This window comes from Cavia porcellus, unplaced genomic scaffold (genome assembly GCF_034190915.1).
Source record: "Cavia porcellus strain 051 isolate PalLab524CR breed Dunkin Hartley unplaced genomic scaffold, mCavPor4.1 scaffold_5, whole genome shotgun sequence".
Lineage (NCBI taxonomy): Eukaryota > Metazoa > Chordata > Mammalia > Rodentia > Caviidae > Cavia > Cavia porcellus.
In genome coordinates, this window is record NW_026947488.1 from 66772441 (window position 1) to 66792603 (window position 20163).

Consider the following 20163-nt stretch of genomic DNA (forward strand, 5'->3'; position numbering starts at 1 on the left):
AACCAAACTAGGAAAGGGTGGTCGGTGGACAAGGCGTGCTAGTTGGGCCGGCTATCACCTTGCCGGTTCCCAGATGCCTTCTTTGACTGCGTCTCTCCCGCGTCTGTCAGGGGCTCATTTCCCAGCCTCCCTGCTGTCTAACTGCTGACCACGTTCTGCCAGGACCCAGACAACCAGACACGTGGGTGGGGCCTCTCTGTGAAGCTTCCACTCCCACTGCAGGCCTCTCCTGTGGTCTCGGCTCCCACCCGGCAGCCCCTGGGTTGTCTTTCTGTGGCCACCACAATGAATGAACATGTTGGGTGGCCTAAAACAACCCAAGATTATTCTGTCGTTGTTCAACACCAGCAGTTCACAATCGGAAATCAAGGGCAGAGCTGGTTCCTACCCCACTCCCTGCTGGCAGCCTTTGAAGCTCTGATTTGTTGAAGGATCACCCCAATATCTCTGTTGTTCTGCCTCTCTGTCTGTCTCCTCCTTCTCTGTCTCTCATATGTAATACTGGGGGTTGAAACATGGCCTTTCATATTGAGCTACAACCCCAATTTTATTTATCTTTTAAAACATTTATTTAGCCGGGAGTGGTGGCACGTGCCTGTAAACCCAGCATTCAGGAGGCTGAGGCAGGAGGGCCATCACAAGTTTGAGACCAGCCTGGGCTACAAAGTGAGCTCAAGGCCAGCCTGAACTGCATAGCGAGACCCGGTCTCAAAATAAAACACCTCATTTATTTATTGAGATAGGAAGTCTCTATGTCACCCAGGTCAGGCTCCAAATTACAGTCCCCCTGCCTCAGCCTCCCAGAGTACAAGGAGCACAGGCATGCTCTCCCACCCTTCTTATAAAAACATCACTGCTTAGATTAGGGTCAATCCTAACCCAAGATGACTTTATTGTCCCTCAATTTCATCCACAGGGTCTCTATTTCCAGGTAAAGTTATCGGTGCAGGTACAAGGGGTTAAAACTGATCCTGACCTTTGGGGTACACATGGTTTCACCTTCCACTGGTGGTCCTGGCCCCTGAGCTCTAGGAACAGCATTCTTTTGTTTCACCAGCCTTAGGCAGAGCAGCTTCCTGCTTTCCAGTTGCTTCACAAGCCCTGTGTCAGTGCAGCAAATCTGCAGCCTCGCACCCAGCTCCCCACTCTCAGCCCTCTCTACTGAACACATCAGGGTGCCTGGCAAGACTGCAGGTGAGAGAGTTTTGATGTCACTACATTTAAAAATAAATTTATTAGGGGCTGGGGATTTAGCTCAGCGGCATAAGCGCCTGCCTTGCAGGCAGGCAGTCGTGAGTGCGATCCCTGGTACCGATAAAAAGGAAAAATACCAAAAGAATAAATAAATAAATAAATAAATTTATTAGACATGCATGTACTGTTTGTTTATTTTAAAATATTTTATTTTTATTCTATTTACAAATAGTCTTTCACATGCTATTATATAAAATATAAATCACTGTATGCTTATATAATATATCCAAAAATACTTAAAGTGTGGAAGTACTTACAGGTATAATGACTTGGAATTTTCTTTAAAATACTCTGGCAAAATAAAGGGTGGAGGGAAGTGCTAGGTGAACCCAGAAACAAATTGGCAAGATGCTGACAACAGCAGGACTTGGGTGATGGGTTCATAGAGGTCTGCTCTCTTCTATACTTCTGTGTATTTGAACATTTCTGAAAGAGTTTTGCCCTAGAATAAATTACAGGACATTATGGCAGTAGTTCAACATGGTGGAAGGCCAAATCAGGGATGCTTACCCTGACAGCCACTTCCTCCTTCTTCACTGATTACAACTTCCTCCTTCCTTTCCCAGTGTGTGTGTGAGAAGAAAAGTCCAATCAGCTCCTTACACGTCATCAATGCCTGCCCCAAGCACCACATCCTGTCAAACATCACATATAACCCACACCCCTATATCTGGTCAAAGGAGAGAGCCAAACCCTTGCTGGTTGTAGGCTCCCCTCCACATCTTTTAAATAAAAAGTCCACTTTTACTTTTTCTTATATTCTACTTCTTTATTGCACCAGAAAACTCTTAACAATTTCCATAACAGAAAATTCTTATAAAAATAGGATCAAAGCTAGGCTCATAGACACTTCTGTAATCCCAGCTACTTGAGAGGCTAAAGCAAGAGGGTGGTGAACTCAAGGCCAGCCTGGGCAACATAGCAAGATTTCTATCTCAACAAAAGAAAAATAATCAAAATGGCCTTTTAGCCAGGGACAATCTCAGCATTCTGGGAGGCTGAGGAAGATTGTAAGCTGGGGCCCAACCTGCACAACCTACTGACTTAGTGGGACCCTGTCTCAAATTTAAAAAATTGTAAAAGGGGCTGGAGATGCAACTCGAGGTGAAAGCTCTGGGTTCATTCACCAGGATGAGGTGGGGAGCATCTTATCATGATAAACTTTTTGATCCCCTGCAGGACTTTTTTCCTTAGTTCCCTGAAAACTCCTGTGTCGTTCCTTTCTCATTTCACTCAGAAACCTCCAATTGTCTCTACAACTGTGCCAAAGGAAATCTAGCAAGACTGCCAATGAGACTGTTTAACATTTCAATAGAAAAAGAAACACAAAGTACTACCGCAATCTCTTCTCTACTTAACATCTAATGAGGTTTTTGTTTGTTTGATTGCTGTATAGTTTAGATTGGTCTTGAATTTATTATGTAGCCTGGAAATCCTCCTGCCTCAGCCTCCCACATGCTGGGTTTATAGGTGTGCACCACCACACTCATTTAACATATTTTTAACCAATACATATTTATGATTAGCTCATTATTAAAATTTAAAGTACAGCCAGCTGTTGCTAAGAGGATAAAGATCCCGTTGCTTTACCTCCTAAAGCAGAGCTTCCCCTAAAAGAAAAAGAAAAACTTAACAGTGTTATACTAAGATGCTGAAAAATTAAAATAGTTGATTAAAAGATAATTAACAAAAATAGTTACTTAAAAAGATAGTTACTAGTAATATTGTCATTCTGTACTGAGCTCGTTACCCTAGTAACCAAGCACCAACCACATAGTTATAAATTAACTGACCACGTCGTTCTGCTGTTCTATAATGCGTCATCCCCCCCCCACCTTAGTGATCTGTGTGCAATGTCAACTTTTGTTCCCCTTGTAAGAGACAAATGATGCTGTGTCAACCATTGTTCCCTTTATGAGAGACAAATGTTCTTAAAATTGGCAGACTAACAGCTATAAACTGGCTAACTACCCACTGTGAAATACCTCTTACCTCAAGCAAAGGGGAACAAAGGCCCACCTTATTTCTGTTTCTTATCACTATGTACTTAATGATCAATGAGCTAATCATAAATAAACTATAAAAATCAGTCAAAACTCTAACTCAGTTGCACAGCTTTGCAAATTCCATCTGCACTGTGTCGCTGGGCCAGCTAAAATAAAAGCGCTTCTTTTAAAAAGACATCTTACCCCGTTTGTCATCTTGGGGTCTTGCCCCATTTTTCATCTCAGGGGCTCTGTGGGGATTACAACAACAGTAGGACTCAAATCAAGAATAACCTGGATTATTTTGCTGGAAAATGAATACCAGGCCCTGACTGCATTGCACCCCGCCCCCCATCTGCTCTACCTACTCCAGGGTCAGGGCCACAGTGAGGATTGCTGTACACTAGCAAAAAGAGCTTCGTCATCCTGTGTTATGTTTGCCAATGCCCAAGTTATATAACCAAATTACCTGCTAATTCCCTTTGCAAACGCAACTATTTTCTACAACTGGACACCCTGGGGCACCAACCACATTGTTGTAAAATAACTATAGTGCTGTCATACTGTTCTGTATGCACCATCTTCCTGGGTGACCTGATTGATATGTTAACCATTGTTTCCCTCTGCAAGGGACAGATGTTATCTAAAAATTAAGTGCTGAAATTAGCTGACAAAGGACTGTAAACTCCTGGGAATCTTCTCTGCCCTCAAGCAAAGGGAAACAAAGGTCTTCCTCATTCCTTAGCTGACCAAGGACTGTAAATTCCTGTGAAACTTCTCAAGCAAAGAGAAACAAAGGTCTTCCTCACTGTTCTTTCTATAAAAGTCTGTCAAAATTTTAACCCAGTTACACAGTTTTGAAAACTCCAACTGCACTGTGTCCCTAGTGCCAGGATAAATAAAAGCGCTCCTTTTTCTTTAAAAAGACATCTTGCCCCATTTTTGGACAACATTTTGGGGGTATCATTTTTGGGGTACAACAAGGGTACCTGCAGGAGACCCCTTCCTTGCTCCAGTCTGTCTGCAGGCTGCACTTCCAGACCATTACCCACCATCAGAGCACATCAGTCTTGTGGATTCAGGGCCTATTGTGGGGGTCCAAGGTGGTGGAATTGAAGTGCAGCCACAAAATAGAAAGATGTTTGCTTAAGATGAACATAGTAATGTACTTCAGAATTTACAATGTATGGTTTAAAAAATACAATGAATTGGGGCTGGGAATTTAGCTCAGCGGCATAAGTGCCTGCCTTGCAAGCAGGCAGTCATAAGTTCGATCCTTGGTACCGATAAAAACAAAAAAGACAAAAAAAAAAAAATACAATGAATCTTCAAATTTACAAAAGAATTTTTTTTTAATTGATACCAGGGATCAACTCACAACCACACACTTGCAAGGCAGGTGCTTATGCCCCTGAGCTAAATCCTCATCCCCTACAAAAGATTTTTTTTTTAATTTTTTTTGTCTTTTTCCTATTTATCGGTACCAGGGATCGAACTCACGACTGCCTGCTTCCAAAGCAGGCGCTTTATGCTGCTAAGCTAAATCCCCAGCCCCAAGAATTTATTAAAAAGAGAATGTCTTGTAGTAAAAGACGCATTGCCATTCATCCCTCAAAGCACTTCCCCTTCCTTCAAGCACACTTATTCCATCATGCTTGTTATTTTCTGAAGCAGTTCTGGAAATCTTCGGCAGTACCATATGATAGAACTGTGGGGGAGGACCGGCAGTGGCTGAAAAGATAAGAAGTATGAAATATAAATGACCTTTATTTTGGGAATGCAGGAAGAGACACCCCTGACCCCCTGGGGCATGCCATCTCCACCCCAGGGTCAGCAATCTCTCTATGGAACATGTGGAGTGAGGCACATAAGTAGCCTCAGTTTGGGGGTGGAACCTAAGGGGAGCATTAGGGATGCACAGGTAGCCCATTATTCCTAGGTTTGGTGCCATAGGTAAATTCCCAGGGGCAGGAAGATGGCGTCACAGGTAAATTCCTAGGGGTGGGGGACATAGGAGCTTCCTGGTTCCGGTTGAGGCTTTCCTGGTTACAGAGTCCTGTCTGGGCCAAAACCCTTTCATATCCCATCTTATGATTATTATTATGAAAAAGGGCAAAGATTTCTCTCTTTAACTACTTCCTGCTGACAGTGGGCGCTGTACTGGAGCCTAGGGGAGTCTACGGGATGAAAGTTGATGCCCAGGTAGACACTGGTGCCAGGTGTTTTAGCCAGGACAACTTCACTGGTGAATGCACATATGTTAGCCTGGAAAAAACAAAGAGACAACATATTATGAGGAGACATGGCACTGTCATATTTAAGGACCCAGGTGAGGTAGAGGGAAAGGTACCTTTGATTTAGACATGTTCCATGGTAAGGCAGGATTCTGAAAATTAAGTGTGAAGTTAGGAGAAATGATATTATGAGAGGTGATTACTCCCCCATCTGAAAGCATAAAACTTAAGAGGGTAGGTGTGTAAAACTTGTCTCTGGTCTAGGAGTTGAACTGGAAAAAATAGGGGGAACAGGGAAGGCAGTGGCTGTACCAGTATAGGGAAGGTAAGGGCTTAGGCTTTCAGGGATGTCACGTTTAACCAGACAGCTGAGGGTAGAAAGACCTGCGAATGTTATCATATAGAACATTATGAAGATTATCTTACGCATGATGTGGGAGTCTTTGGGAAACACTGTCAAGAGTCCCACTGTAAAAATGATCATTAATAGAACGTAAGAAATTAGGAACCAAAGTGGATAACAAAACATGACTTAGCCTGTTAACTGTGGCTGCGAGGCCTTTGTGAAAGGGAGATGGGTTGGCGACAAAAGATGAGATGACCACGCAGAATGATCAAATTTAGGACTGGGAGGGCACCTCTTAGCCTGAGTGATGTGAAACCAGGATGGGAGTCTAACAATTTTGATTTAGGCATGGGTCGCTGTAACCTGGTTGTATCAGCAGTTTACCTGGTTGTGGGAAAGGCTTTTATGTATCCTGAAAAAGTATAAACAAAGTGAGAAGACAAAATGTATCTGTCAGTCTTGACCAGGGTTGTCTGACAAATTGGTGAATAAGAAAGAAAGGGGATTGTCTTATATCACTGAGGAAAGGTCCACCAGCGACAACAGGTGGAAGCTGCTGAGGCCTCAGTGTGTCTAAGTGAGCCTGTATAAACACAAGAGAGTGAAAGCATTTTAAGATTTAGGACTGGGACCTGCACGAAATATGCCCTGTTTATAAATGGCATAGGTTGACCATCAATACCCCATCATAGAGATTGAGGACTTAATATAGCAGCCTGAAAACTCAGGAAGAACTCTGTATATATGGTCTCTATGTCCACAAATATAGAGAATATCTTACCTGAGAGTTTTAGTGGAACTTGGACTCCGAGATGGATACCCACAAAGGGGGCTGCTGGCCGTGAGCCCCCTCAGTCTTCGGCAGCAATTTTCTGTTAGTGATGAATCTGGCAGTGTCGACATTTCCTGTGAGGGCTAGAAGTTAGGATGGCTTACCCATTCTCTGGTGGCTAGGACAGTCCAGTAGCCCTGGGGTAAGTTCTCAAAGAACGCCAGGATGGGGCACTCTCTTGCCCAATGTCTTCTGCTGCATTTGAGTGTGGTCCATGGTGGGGGGTGGAGGGCAGGCGCCCAGGCAACTCCACCTTGTGTAGGTTTACCTGTCTTAGAACTCCAAGTGTCACAAGTGTTATCATTATCTCTGTTGTTGAAAACATAAAAACCATATTAAAATCTCTATAAGGTTTGAAGGTCAAGTTTTGCCTTTTTGTTTGGGATTTGGACTACAGTAAAAGGTATCTGTAGAATTAGGTAAGTATGCAGGAGTTTAATATTGGCATTTCAGATCAGAGGGCAGGCTTTATCTGGATGGCATATCGCTTTTTTATAGGGTGACACGTGGAATTAACAAAAAAAGGCTTTAGTCTGCCCAAAAAAGGCTTTAGTCTGTCTTTTGTCTTTTGGAGAAAAATCTTAATGGAAACATTTTGCAGTAAAGGTTTACCAATCTTATGAATAAACCTATCAAAACTGATCTACTACTGTCAAATTTTGAACACATTTAGTTTTTAAAGTTGTTATTTGCAGTAGTATGAACCAAGACAAATAAAGTTTACATCCTATCAAGCTTTTTACAACTTTTTAACTTTCTCTCGAGCCTTTTACAACTTACTATATACCCTCAAGTCTTACATCCTCTCATGCCTTCTACAAGTGTATACCCTCAAGTAAAATTTACATCATCTCAAGCTTCCTATTGAGCCTTTTACAACTTTTTACATACCCTCAAGTTTTCTTCTATAACTTACATCCTCTCAAGCCTTCTACAACTTTCTATATATGCCCTCAAGTTGAGCTTTCTTTCCTATCTTCTTTCTTTTCAAGCTTTTCTACAACTTTTTATCTTACCAGTCAATTACCTTTTTTTTTGCTTTTCAGACAACAGTAAAACTTTCAACAAAACCCTTGTCTTGGAACAGAGCTAGTGTTTCCCAGCAAAAAGGAATTTATAACCTTAGTTGTTATCAGGAGATCAGCGACAGCACAGTATGATACAGGCAATAAGCTTAACATATAACATTACTGGTGGTCCACAGCAAAAGGAATTGATAAATATCTCTTAATTTTAGTCATTAAAACAGGAGACTAGTCAAGGCTTTGATTGATAAACAAGGCTGGTAAAATTATCAGGTGGCCAGTAACCTTGACTAAATGGTTTGAGAATTGTAATAAAAAAATAGCCTCTCTTGAGCAGGGCTGAATTGTAAAACAAGCATGCCTGAGTGGAGCTGCCAATCTGCTGCCTATCTGTGCCTGTGCTTAAAGCAGCGCTTGTGTTTGGCTGAGGCTTGCCTGGGAAAGGCACCTGCCTGCGAGATGGAACTCTGAGACAGATAGAGCGTGCTTGTAGAGAGCCGCACCAGCGCTTCGGGGCAGGGGCTGAGATCTCTCTGGCACAAAGCGAGTAGGTGGAACACGCAGAGTGGGCGGGGTGAGCGCCAAGACGCAGCGCACAGGCACAGGCTGGACTGCCCCCAGAAATGCATAAGGTGGCAGCGACCATGGTGTACAGGGGAGGGGCTGGGACGGCACCCAGAAATACAGAAAGTGGAGGCAACAGCGAGGGGTGGTGCCAGCTGCAACAGCAGGCAGGCTCACGGTGGCCACGGTGGTGGGCTCGAGGCACAGGGGCTTGTGGCAGTGGTGGGGCTGGGAGGCAGCCCGAGGCCGGGGTTGCTCTTAGAGGCACGTGGCCACCACCTGGACCGATGTGGAGCTGAGTCACCATGTATAGCCTGAACTGCTCATGGGGTGTGGGGGATGAGGAGTCACTTTGAAGACCCTAGCCCCCTCGGACCTGCAGTAAACAATAGCCCCCGGTATGCGAGACAGAGGCGGGACAGGAATGCCTGTTCTTCTCACTCTCTGAAACCATGCTGTGTGACCTGGCTTTGTTTACAGAGTCATGAGGAAGTGGCCCACCACCTTTGTGACACTAGCAACAACATAATTAACAACATTCTTGGGCTAATGAATTTCCTCCTGGGCTAGAGGGGCTAGAAGAATTGATGTTGATTAACTTAGATAAACATTGTAGTCTGTCACATTGTAGCTTGTCACAAGGAATGCTTTTTCACTAGTAAATTGTCTGTGCTCTGTGAATTGATCCGGTTTACTATATAAGAATCCTAGAATAAAGACTGTGCGTGCAGTGCAGTGCGGTGAAGTTGCAATTGCCGTGTTTCTCCTTCTTTTCCTTGCGCTGCACCCCCCGTGTCCCAACTTGGTGTGTGTGTGTGCCTCTTCCCAGGGTTCAGAGTGCTCTAGACACTCCCAACAGTGGGGCACATGGATTAGGGTGGAGCGTTAAAGCCGAACGTGCACTTGGACCTGAATCACAGCATGAGAGCCAAAACACCATGTGCGAAGTTGGGAGGCAGCGTGCAAGAGCCCAAAGCTGCTTAAAAAGCAGCTTAAAACAGTCCTGCGCGTATCTCTCAACACCGTCTGGGCTCGCCCTCTACCCTGGCGGGGAATGGGCCAGCACGGATGGGCCAGCGTGATGGGGAATGGGTTGGCACACACGGGAAACAAAGGGGCGCTGGCAGGAAAGAAGCAGGGAGGAAAGGAGACACTGAGAAAGCTCCGAAAGGCTGCAAGGGAAGACACTGTTATCTCTTTAAATGTGGGGAGGGGAGGGATCCTGGAGGAGCGGGAAAGGACACACATTCCCAAAACAAAGATAGAGTTTTGTAAGCTTTTCAGCAATGTGATAAGCCATAGATATGTATGGTTTGCGGGGGGGGGGGGGGACAGGAAGTGGTCCCCGAAATAAAACCAGGTGTGGGGTCTAGCTCACAGGGTTATAATCAGATGAAGCAACGGGCCGTAGTCTGCAAAGTCGTCACTTTTTTTACTGCAGACTGAACGGTTAATATGGTTCCAAACTCCTAATAATTGGCCGTCACCGGTATTATGAGTGAACTTTACATGGATAAATTAACAACTCTGCTGTGAGAACTTAAAAAGCTCTAAAGAACGTGAGGGTCTCTCAGAGTGGGCAGTCCAGAGTGGACACAGGCTTGCCCAGAAAAACCCAGCCTTGGGCTATCCAAAGGATGTGAGAGCATCACGAATCCACACAAAGGGGGAGAAAATCCGACTGGGCCTGGCCCAGTGGCTATCTCCGGGGAGTTGCTCACCTGTGGTAAGTTGGTGGGTGTTGTTTGTGAACCGGCAGTGACAAGCCTACAGCTCCTGAGTGTAGAAGTGAGGAATTAATGCGGGATGCAGTCCGGTCAGTCCTGAACAGCAGGGCACTCAAAACTGGGAATCAGCCCCAGGAGTCTCTCGCCTGCCATTCCCGGTCAGGGAACCATATGATAGAACTGTGGGGGAGGACCAGCAGCGGCTGAAAAGATAAGAAGTATGAAATATAAATGACCTTTATTTGGGGAATGTGGGGAGAGACACCCCCGACCCCCCGGGGCATGCCATCTCCACCCCGGAACACATGGAGGGAGGCACATAAGTAGCCTTGGTTTGGGGTGGAACCTAAGGGGGGCATTAGGGATGCACAGGTAGCCCATTGGTCCAGGTTTGGTGCCATAGGTAAATTCCCAGGGGCGGGAAGATGGCATCACAGGTAAATTCCTAGGGGCGGGGGAGATAGGAGCTTCCTGGTTCCGGTTGAGGCTTTCCTGGCTACAGAGTCCTGTCTGAGCCAAAACCCTTTCACCATATTTATCACAATTTTTGAATGCATTTAGGAAAGAGAACTTCGAAATCTGCTTCAGAAAGTGGCAAGAAGGGTTTGAAATAAGAGGGAGTACGGGAGGGGAACTAATGGCAATGTGTCTTGTATGGTAATGAACTTTGAAAGACTTAAACATTCACTGTGTTCTTTGGGAGGGCTCGTTGTATAGTCAAGCTGGCCTTGAACTCATGGTGATCAGTGCTTCAGCCTCCAGCATCCCTTCATACTTCCTGATCCTCAAATAGACTCGCTCCTGGAGGCACACATCTGTAGTCCCAGCTACCTAGGAGGATCACTTGAGCTCCGGAGTTTTGGACCAGCCTGGGTGACACAGAGAACCCAACTCTAAAATCAAAATGCAACAGGATAAGACCAGCCTCTCCAGGACTTGGGATCAAGACACCCAGAAAACAAGGTGAAGGGAAAAAAAGGAGGAGGAAGAGGAGGAGAAGGAGCAGAGGAAAAAGGAGACAAGGAGGAAGAAGATCATCTCAGAATTAGGAGGAAACTTACAGGAAAACTGGAAACTACAGAGAAGCTGGAGAAGCAGAGCTCAATGCAGAGAGAAAAAGTGAAGTGGAACAGATAGCTGACCCTGGCTGCCAGGGCGGGGAACCTGACTCTACTGACAGAAAGCCCAGGGAGTCAGCAGTCCAGGGAGGAACGACAGAGGTCAACAGCACTCATGCCAAGAAAAGCCATCAGTTTTAGACTGCAAAAACGGCATGGAGTTTACTGGGGAAATGACTCCACGTGGCAGGCTAGAGTGGGAGAAGAAATCCAGTACATCACCCACTGCATTTAAGAGGGTTTAATCAGAAAACATTTTGGGAAAAGGTCAATTGCTTAAGACTATGCTACAGAACAATGCCACGTCAAGGTTTCTGGGGTTACATACCCCAGTGACTGGGTGGGAGACAGTCACAAGAGACAGCTGTAGAGAGGTATGAGCTAGACATAGACCCCCAAAGAAACGTAAGCTCACGCTGGGCTGGACACAGAGGTCCCACCTGCTCAGCTTAGAAGCCAAGCCATTATGAAAGGCTTTCAGAGAAGGCTGGGTCTGAAGATGCAGGTGGTAAGTCCAGTGAGCATGCACACACACTCACACGCATGCACACACACAGGTGCACGCACACACACATGCACACATACACACACACACACAAAACACTGCTTACACCTAGCACAGAGTTCAGTGCCCTGTTTTTTCCCCATCTACCATGGTGGTCAGAGAGACACCTCAGCTTGGATTGTTACAGTCCCCTAGGTATGGACAGAGAGGCCTCTGGAGCAAGGGGTGGGGGGATGCCTCACAGAGCCACAGGTCATAAAGCTAAGTGGAGAAAGTTGGTGCCGCACTTGGAGCACACAGAGACACAGAAACTGGGAGCAGCTCAAGGGAACATAGCCTAGAGCAGAAGCCACTGGCCAACCAGGCCCACAGCAGAGGTGCCGCAGGATTCAGCATTCGCACACAGTAATGTGAGTGTGGAAACAAAACAGGTCTCCTGGTGACTCCCTGTCTCTCCCCCGTATCTGGAGGATTTCACTACTGCAGATTGCAGAAAGATCACTCATTCAAAAATATGGAGAATTTTTAAAATTCATTTCTCTTTTTCTTCATTGTTTTCCCTTCTTTTTTCTTTATCTTTCTCTATTTTTTCTTGTTTTTTTTCTTCTGTTATGTCTATCTAGTTCCATTAATTTTCTTCTATTCCTTTTTTTGCTTTCATTTTAATTTATTCTGTGCATGAAAGTTGAAATATACAAACCACAGCTTTAGATATAGTACCGACCGGTTTAAAAAACACTGACTGATTATTTGCACCACATTCCTCCTGTTTAATTTTACATCTTATCATGCAAAAGTGCTGTTAACACACACAGTGCTAATTCCTTACAAGCCATGTGTCAGGCAGCCAGATGACACTGCACCTTAGAACAGCACAGAACGTTTCCCTTAAGAAACCGCAGCAGCAGTGGGTGGTAACTGGTTATACACAGAACTCAGCTGGAGGGTGATGTAAACATTCCTCATAAAACAGCACACAACAAATGGAAAGTAACTTTAGTAGAAGATGCTACTCTTTATGTTTTAAAACCCTGGGACACTTCAAAACCAGACAGTACAAAGTGCTTTAATTCCACAACTCAACATCATCCTGTTAGCTGCCTGAGAACCTATAAACCTTGAGGACTGCTCACTGGCTTTTTATTAGTTTGTTTTTGGTACCAGGAATCAAACGCACGATTCCAGGCAGGCGCTTACACCACAGTGCTAAATCCCCAGCCCCCACTTGCTTTTTAAAGTCAACTCTAAATATACAAGCACTTAGTTTACAAAGCGAAATCTAGTTAACTGATTTCTTTTGCTCCTTAGTAGGATCTTTTATCTCACTTTTTTCACCTCCTTCTCATCTCTATTTTCTTTATTTTTCAAGTTTTACTTTCATTTTCCCCTTCTCCACCACCTCCCTCTTTACTAGTGTTACTAGTAAGCTTTATTAATCTTGAGATATTTAGTTGTTACATTTATTTGTAAATATTGTACACTGATATTTGGTTTGTCTTTGTGTCCACACTATAATTACAAGCTCTCTTTTCTTTTGTTAAGAGTAGTACAGTGACAGCTTTTATTCTTTCTTATGATATGTCAATATTCAGTTTATCTTTGACTTACTGTTGCTGATTTTCTTGCTATTGTCAAGGTGGTATAGTGGCTGCTATTAATTAGTTTTTACTATATGCCAGTATCCAGTTTGTCTTTGTATCATTAATAATAGCTGAAGTTTATTTTTAAAAAATTGGGTGTTGACTCAATTACACTGCACCCGACCCCGCTGTCCAAACTAAAAGGCCATATCTTGGGACAGAGACAAAGGCCACTTCCAGAGTGCATTACTGGAAGGCAGACACTAATCAAAGAGATTTGTATAGTGACAAAGTTTTCCACTATAATCAACTTGCAACCTTCAGTGCATGTGCATACACACATACACACACACACATACACACACACACACACACACACACACACACACACATGATATGAGAAAACAAGACAACAAAATACCTCAAAAACCCCAACTTTGCACTGGGCATTGTAATGAGGATTTCACACCTGTAATCCTAGCACTCAGGAGGCTGAGGCAGGAGGATTGTTGCAAATTTGAGACCACCCTGGGCAACACAGTGAGCTAAAGGCCAGCCTGAACTGTATAGCAAGACCCTGTCTCAAAAAGACCAAAGAACAACAAAAACAGCTCCTCCAAAGGTGATTCAGGGGGCACCAATGGGGAGGAAATTAAAATCTAAGTAGTTGAATTATACAAAATGATAAAAAATAAGATGAAAAGAGATCAATGAGGAACTCAGGGAGCTCAGAAATAGTATTGCTAAACAGATAATGGAATTACTAAACTAAATGATCAGTGAGTATTATGGCTGGTGTCAAGATGGCCCCCAAAATCCCATGTGCTCATAGGTAGGGCTTTCCAGAGCTGGCTGGATTTAGGGCACGTGACACTGGGATTAAGGGTGTGTGCTACTAAATTAGTCTACTGGTCGTGTAACACAGTTCTGGGTGGCACCACCCAAAAGCTGGTTTAATGGGATAGGAGGGAAAGGCAGGCCAGTATCTGGTTTTCTGCCTTCTGCCATGAACTGTTTCTCCTCTGCAGTGTCCCTCTACCATGTCACCCTGCCTTAAAGCCTGCTGACTATGGACTGAAACCTCTACAAACTGGGAGGTAAAATAAACCTGTTCCCTTTTAACTTTTGAATGTCAGATATTTTCTTCCAGCAGTGAGAAATTAACTAAGACAGTGAGTTTACAGAAGAAGGAAAAGTTAGCTAAGCTAAGCAAAATGATACAAATATGAGTGGCCAGGTTAGCAAAGAATTAGGATCCATGAAAAAGTACCACAAAGAAATCCAGAGATAAAAATTCTATTGAAGATTTGGGTGGCACAAGTGACCAGTGTGAGGAGAGAGTGTCATAACTAAGAGACAGAGGCGATGTAGGTGACCATACTCTGGGATACCTTAAAAACAATTGAACATGGAAGATGGATCCAACAACTACTAGACAGTTCAAAGACTAATCTAAGAGTAATCAGAACTAATAAAAATCATGGTAGCTCGAATGGCATAAAAAATCTGTTTACAGGAGTAATAAAAAATTTCCAAGTACAGGGAGAGAATTTAACATACAGATTAATAAGCCATGCAGAACCCCAAATAACCATGACTAGAAAATAATTTCTCCATGACATCATAGTCAGAATTCCAACTCAGGGGCAGAATCTTAAAAGCTGTTAGAGAAAAACAAATCACTTATGAATGTAAAACCTTCAATTATGAAGGTAATTAGAATTACAGCAAATTTTGAAACACAAACCTTAAAGGTCAGGAGAGCTTGATTTGTTTTAACACGTTTACAACAGGGCTGCAATTCATGTCTCACTCCTGAGTAGCTCTAATTTAATTTGTGTACTATATCTCACTGCTGGGCAGTTCCAATTTAATTTTATTACTAAAAAGACCAATAAAAAGTGATTGGATCCATTTATGCCACCAGTCATGTATTTACCACTGGTGGTTCAAGCTGGTAGGAACATGTTAAACCTTAAATGAAAATAACTTCCAACCCACACTGATATATCCTGCAAAACTCTTTTAAAGTTGATGATGAAACAAAGTTTTTCCATGAAAAAGAGCACATTTAGAAAGTTATGAACACAAAACTAATTCTCAGAAAAAATCCTCAAGGATATACCAGAAAGAGACAATGAAGCCAACAGTGTCAAAACATCTAATGGAATACACCAGGTAGAGCAAGCAGTTAAGCAGAAGAGGAAGAAAGAAATCAGCAACAAGATATTAATGCAACAACAGGGATAAGTCAATACATTTCAGTAGTAGCTATCAGTATGAATGGTCAGAAGACACAGATTGTCATATTGGATCAAAACACAAAACCCAGAGTATGCTGTATACAAAGACTGTATTTAAGCAAAAAAGAAATTCATAGGCTAAAAATCAAAAGGTAGAAGAAAATATTTCATGAAATAGGAGCCAGAAATCAAGTAGGAGTGGTTATCCTATTTTCAAAGTGGACTTCAAGCCAAAACTGATGAGAAGAGCAAAGAAGGTCACCAGGTATTGGTTAAAGGAACAAATCAACAGGAAGCAATAACAAATATAAATGTATATATATGTTTGGCTGGGTATGATGGTGCCCACCTGTAATCCCAGCGCTCGGGAGGCTCAAGCAGGAGGGTCTCTGTGAGTTCAAGGCTAGTTTAGGCTACAAAGTGAGTTTAAGGCCAGCCTGAACTGTGTAGTGAAACACAGTCTCCCAAGGACCCTCCCCCCAAAAAATGTATATGCACAGAACACAAGCACAGATAACTTTATAAAAGAAACTACTGGACATAAAAGATTAGATAAACATTAACATAATTAAAATGGGAATCTCATTGCCTCATGTTCATAAACAGATCAAGCAGACAAAAAATCAACAAGGAAATATTAGAGTTGAGCCACACTTTCAAACAAATGGATTTAATAGATAATTTCAGACTGTTCCACACGACAGAATACACGGTCTTCTCAGCAGCATATGAAACTTTCTCCAAAAGACAGCACATACTAGCCAATAAAGCATGTTTAAATAAATATAAAGAACCAAAATTATCCCACGCAATTATCAGGTCATAGTCCAACGAAACTAAAAATCAATGGCAAAAACCCACAGAAACTGAACTCACTGTGTAGCCCAGGCTGGCCTCAAACTTGTGGCAACAAGTTCCATGCTTGTCCTCCCAAGTGCTAGGATTACAGGAATCTGCCACCACAGATGAAACAATATACTCTCAAATAAATAATAAGTTGCAGAAGAAATCAAGAAAGAATCAGGCAGTTCCTAAAATCAAATGATAGTACAGTGCAGCACACCAGAGCCTACTTGACACAATGAAAACAACCCTAAGAGAGAAGTCTATAGCTGTGAATGCCACACGTCAGAAAAAGAGTAAACCTGAATAAATAAATTCATAATGCACCTCAGAGTCCTATAAAAACAAGAACAATTTAATCCAAAAGTAGCACAGGGAAGGAAATTGTAAAGATTAGAGTAGAAATTAATGAAATTGAGGCTAATAAAACAAAGAATCAGTGAATTGAGAGTTTGTCCTTTAAAAGAATAAACAAAATAGACCAACCTTTAGGCAAGCTTACCAATAAAGGAAAGAAAAGAGTCATATGAGTGCAATCAGAAATGAAAACAGTGAATTATACTGGACATCACTGAAATCCAGGTTATTAGTAACTATTCCCAAAACCTATACCCTAATAAATTTGAGGATCCAGAAGAAATGGATAGATACTTAGATACATATCAATAATCAAAACAGGACGAAGAAGAAAAATCCAGTAACAGGCATCAAAATTGGGACATTAATTAAAAAAAAAAAAAACTCAAGTAGGAAAAACTCAGGTCCTAATGAATTCACTGCCAAATTCCATGAGAACTTCAGGGAAACTATTGCTCCCCACCCTCTTTAATGAATTAAAAGGGAAGGAGTATTCAAAACTCACTCCTAGGAGCTAGTATTACCTTGATTCCATATACAGAAAAGGACTCAGTTGAAAAAGAAAACTACAGGCCAACTTCACTAATGAACACAGATGCAAAGATCCTCAACAAGAAACAGTGCTGACAAGCAGAACACAACAAATCTTTTAGATCGTATGTTACAACCAAGTAAGTTCCATCCCAGGAATGCAAAGATGGTTCAATATATGCAAATCAATAAATGTGTAATGCATAAGATAAAGAGAAGCAAGGGCAAAAATCAAATGTAACTGGGAATTTAGCTCAGTGGCTCAAGCACTTACCTTGTAAGTGCAAGGTTGTGAGTTCATTCCCAGTACCCCCCTCCCAATCAAATGATCACCTCAGCAGATGCAAAAATAAAAATAAAAAAAGCAAAAGCCTTTGGCAAAATCCAACATTTGTTTGTGATAAAACAAATGAAGAAAATAGTTACACAAGGAACATATCTCAATCTGATAAAAGACTCTAATGACAAACAGTACCAACATCATATTAAATGAAGAAAAACTGCAAACTTTTCCTCTAAAATCAGCAATAAGACACTCTCATTCAATGTAGTAGTATTCAAATCATTAGCCAGAGCAATTAAGCAAGAGGAAGAAATAAAAGAAATATGTATAGGAGAGGAAGAAGTCAAATTGTCATTTGTAGATGATCCTTTAGATAGATGACCCAAAAAATTTCACCAGAAGACTCCTAGAACTAATAAATGAATTCAGCAAAGTAGCAGGATATAAACTCAATACACAAAATCAGTAGTGTTGTTGTACACCAATAATTTATCACCAAAAAGAAATTAGGAAAACAGTATCATTCACAACAGCATCAAGAAAAATTAAATCCTCAGGAATTAACATACAAAAAAGCAATGACTAGCCAGATGTGCTAACACATGCCTGTAATCCTAGCACTGGGGAGGCTGAGGCAGGAGGACTGTCATGAGTTTGAGGCCAACCTGGGCTACAACGTGAGTTCAAGGTCAGCCTGCAGTGTATAGTGTCTCAAAAAGACAGGGAAAAAAAAAGTAATGAGAACTATAATATTCTGAAAAAGAATATGGAAGAGGACACCAGAAAATGGAAAGATATCCCCTATTCCTGGGTAGACAGAACCAATATCGTCGAAATGGTCATATTTTCGAAACTGATACATAGATTTAACATAATCAAAATGCCCGTAGCATTCCCCCAGAGGAACAGAAAACAGTTCTAAACTTTATATTAAACTGTAAAAGATGTAGAATAGTGAAAAGCAAACCCGGACAAGAATAAAGAGGGAGACATCACAATGCAGGATTTCAAGTTATATTACAAAGCTACTGTGAGAAAAGCAACATGGTACTGACACAAAAACAGACATGTAGATCAGTGGATCAGAATCTAAGATTCAGAAACAATCCAGGCACATTCAACCACCTGATCTCTAACAAAGGGGCCCAAAATAGCCAGGCTCTTTAACACATGATGCTAAGAAAACTATCTATCCGCATGCAGAAGATTGAATCCAGACCCCTGTCTCTCACTATGTACCGAAATAAAATCAAAATGGATCAATGTTCTAAATACTTAAACAGAAACGCTTAATCTGCTGGAAGATTAAAATAGATAAGACTCTGGAACACACACACATAAACAAGGAATTTCTGAGCAGAACCCCAGCTGCACAAGAAATAACATCAAGAATCAACAAGAGGGATTACATCAAGTTTAAATCTTCTGCACAGCAAAAGAAACAACAGTGTGAAAAGACAACGTACAGAGTGGGAGAAAAGGGTTTTTTTTTTTCTTTTTTTCAAATTCATTTTATTCAAAGATAAGATAAAGAAAAAAAGGAGAAAAACTACAAGAAAATTTCAAAGCACGTCCATTAGGGGAGGAAAATTTTTTGCAGCTACTCCTTAGGCAAGGGACTAATATTTAGAATACATGAAAACTCAAAAATATTACATCCCCCCAAAACAAAAGAGCCAGTGAGAAAATGGACAACTGAAATGAATAGATAGTTTTCAGAAGAAGTACAAATGGCCAATAAGTGGATGAAAAATTGTTCAGCATCTGGTCATTAGAGAAATGCAAATTAAAATAGCACAGGTCTGCATTACTCCAGAGAGAGTGGCCATCAACAGGAAATAAAACATTAACAAATGCAAGGTTGTTGGAGGGGGGACCCTTCGACATTATTGGTGGAAATGTAATTAGTACAAACACTATGGAAATCAGCATGGAGATGCCTCAAAAATTAAAAATCGAGACTCCATTTGACCCAACTATCCTCTCTTAGGTATCTTCCCAGAAGGGTTAAAGATGTTTGCATTACAATGGTACATGCATACCCATGTTTACGGGAACACAACTCATAAAAGCTAAGTTTTGGTAGTAGCCTACATGTCCATCAATAGGCAAATGAGTAAAGAAAATACATTTATACAATATTCAGTACTAATCTGCCACAGAGAAAAATAAATTTGAGTCATTTGTAGGAAAATGGATGCACCTTAGGTTGTAATATTGAATGATATAAATCAAACATGGGTTAAATATTGCATGGTTTCCTTTACATGAAAAACTCAAAGTATAAATAAATGAAAGCACACTAAAAGATGCATAATAAGTAATAGGGAGATTGATCTTTTAAATAAGAAGAGGGCCAAGAGGGGAGGGGAAGGGAATGTATAAAGAATTAAGATGTGTCAGGTATATGTATCAATTCCTTATGACAAATGTTATTATACACTGCAAATGTGAACAAATAAAAACAAAAATTTAAAAAACAGTCTTGGTCCTGCAGAGATATGTGCATTTTAAAGAATGAATGATCATGGTTTTTTGGGGGGGTTTTTTTTGGTATTTTTCGTTTTTATTGGTACCGGGGATCAAACTCATGACTGCCTGCTTGCAAGGCAGGCGCTTATGCCGCTGAGCTAAATCCCCAGTCCCTGATCATGTTCTTATTAGAGATCTAATTTTACTATTTTACTTGTTCAATTAATTTTGAATTTATTTTCAAGATTAAAATCCTTGGGCAAG